Source organism: Nipponia nippon, unplaced genomic scaffold (genome assembly GCF_047370975.1).
Source record: "Nipponia nippon isolate SJK-2023a ecotype South Korea unplaced genomic scaffold, ASM4737097v1 scaffold_12, whole genome shotgun sequence".
Lineage (NCBI taxonomy): Eukaryota > Metazoa > Chordata > Aves > Pelecaniformes > Threskiornithidae > Nipponia > Nipponia nippon.
Genome location: NW_028262313.1, coordinates 24,320,233 through 24,323,161, shown reverse-complemented (window position 1 = coordinate 24,323,161; position 2,929 = coordinate 24,320,233).

Here is a 2,929-nt window from a genome sequence, read left to right as displayed (position 1 = left end):
GGTGTTTAGAGCTGCCTGCTGGGGGATTCGCTGCTGGCTTCTTTACAGCCTGGGGCACTGACATGGTGCTGTGGGGCAAGTCAGCAGCTGCCGTTCACAGAGACAGCTCAGGAGAGAGTCTGGTAGCAACTGGCTCTTTGAGATTTAATCTGAGAGCTCTCCAAGACCCGAGGTTGGAGGAAAATAATTTGAAAATTATCCTTAAAACAGTGAGACGATGCAGGAGTAAATAGTATTCTTCACCTGGGAGGAGAACCTGAGGGGGAGTTGTTTGGTATTTTTGAGTTTGAAGTATGAATAATTTGTATTTGTGTCTCTTCATGCAGTGGCTTCAAAACCGATGGCCTCGATTCTGGATGCTGCTGGATGGCAGAACTAGGTTGACTGAGTAAACTGAAATGAAAGACAGTCACCGATGACTGGAATCAGGCCTGACTTGGTAACATACAGCTTTAATTCCTTCATCAAGAGGAGTATATTGACTTTAAAGATATTTGTGCAATGAACTGTCCCAAGGAAAAAGCTCCTGGCGTCCTGTGAAGGTGTGCTGACCAATGGACCAAACTCTGCGTTCACCTGGCCTTGGCTAAGCGGGTATGGATTAATGAGCGCAGAGCAGCACCGATGTAGAACGAGCCCCGGTTTGTCTGTGTCCAATACAAACCCGCTAATCCTTCGTGCCTTACTCCGTGACAGGTAAAAAGGACAAACACTCGAAACTGCAATGCGAGAGAACTTGCTGCGTGCTAATCAAATGGGCTGTGTGACTCATTTGTGCCACTTTTTTTCAAGTCGTTTTCCAAGAAAATTTTGTGGTTTGGGGAACAGTATGCAGAAGCCTCTGAGACGGTATTTGCTGGCAGTCTGTAATCCCCCCAGCTTCTCTACCTCCTTTCTTCCTCTTCCCAGAGCAAGCCACAGAGCTGCATGCTGCAAACGTACTGAAAAAACTAGCTGATTAGGAAATGTTGAGTGCAATTTCAAGGCTATTGCACAGAGCGGGGTAGTGTGGTGACATTTGCCAACTATAGAGGAAATCAGCTTCGCTGTGGAACATCCACCTGGGATGTCAATGTTGGCCTACGGGGCTGTGCAGCGGTAGGCGCAGTGCAAAGCAGGGTGTCCTGGCTGGAGGCAGACACTTGGTCTCCCGCTGTCCCGGTTAACGAGGCTCAGGCTTGTGGTGGCATGTTTGCTAGAAAGTCGTCTTTGACTGAAGCTCATGCTAGGATACATAAATAAGCTTTAAGCTAGCTGGTTTGGATAGCGCCATGGGATACAGGCAAGGGATTCAATGAAGATACAGTGAAGAACCTCAGCTTCTAATGGGAGGTTTGCAGACATGCCCTTAGGCCTTTTTGTTGCGTGTGCAAGGGCCTTGCTTCTTTTCGCACTGATTCAGTTTCATTACTGTTTTGGGTTTTTTATTAGTCTGTTTCTTGCCCTGAACATGTAAAGTCAATAATAATTTGTGCGACCACCCAAGGGGAGCATGAAATATCCAAAGAGCATTTTTCCACGACTCAGATCCCAGGTTCGCAAGACTAGGAGTGGCCAGATGCCACAAAAATGAGCAGGACAAAATCACCAGACTTGCAAAGTCTCCTAAACTCCTGAGATCCAAAGGACCTGATCTGCAGGAGTCTGCAGTTTGGAGGCCAGGGATCCACATCCTTTGCTAGAGGGCTGCCTACCTGCAGATTTAATACCCTACGTTTGGGCATCCGAGTTTGATGCTTTTGACAATTCATTTTTGAGATGCAGTGGCCAAAATTTGGATTAACTGCTCTGACCTCCTGAATAACAAATGCAGTGCATTTCGACAGTCAACTTTAGAGCAGTATGGGGACGTTTGCCGTGAGGATGAAGCCAATCTTGCTCTGAGCACTGCAGTTTGTTCAGGGCAATTTAATTTGTGGAAGAATGTGTTGACGCTGCTCGTGTTCTCCTAATGAAAGCATTTGAATGGTCTGTACGTTTTGCATACACACACACACACACACACACACACGTAGTCTTGCGTTTGTTTGTTTGCCTGGGGGCCTGAATCACTTCTGGTCCACGCTGTTGTACACCAGCACTAGTGCCAGTAAAGTGCAGGGAATCCCATAGATGTAAATGATGTGAGCAAGATCAGAAATCAGCCGCAGTATTTTATCAATCATATTGCAAACTTGGTGTAGAAACTAGCAAAAAGGAGTGCTTAGTTCAAATCTTCTGTTCATGTAGCAGAAAATGAAGGGTGGTGCATAGTTAACTGCTTCTGTTTGAGAAGATAATTGGGGAGATTTCTGCTAGAGATGGATATGGACTGAGGATTTGGGATCTGAGTTTAGGTCTGAGCTTTTAGAAATTACAAAATGTAGTGGTATTTGCTTTGGGTGTTCTCAGTCACTCATGATTTTTTTTAAATTCAGCACTGTGTTACGTTCCAATGAGAGCGACCAAACATTTTGTTTTTCAGCACTTTCTTTGCGCTGCGTCCCCACAAAGAATGGAAATAAAACATTTGCTCTTTTTTTCTTTCCATAGACCTTAAGCTGGAAGTTCACCCATTTCAAAGCCTTTTGGGTACAAGTAGAAGAAAGAGAGAGAAAAAGAAAGCCTAGAAAAAAACCTATACAAACTACATGAACAAACCTACTTCTTTTTCCCAATTAAAACCAAAGTAAAAACAAAACCAAACCATCCAGACCTTTCCATTCCTCTTTTATTGTATATTTTAAAACACAAGCAGATGAAAGAGGAACTGGGCAGTAACTGCATTCCTCCTTATCTAGCTATCCCTCGGGCACAAGGGCCAGGTTTGGCCTCGAGCAGTCAGGTTGGCCTCAGGAGTGCCTGCGTGCAGGCTCCGGAGCAGCTTGCGAGCACTCCCAGGGAGCTCAGTGTGCATAGTTACTCGGAGGCATAAGTAAGTGTTTTCCAG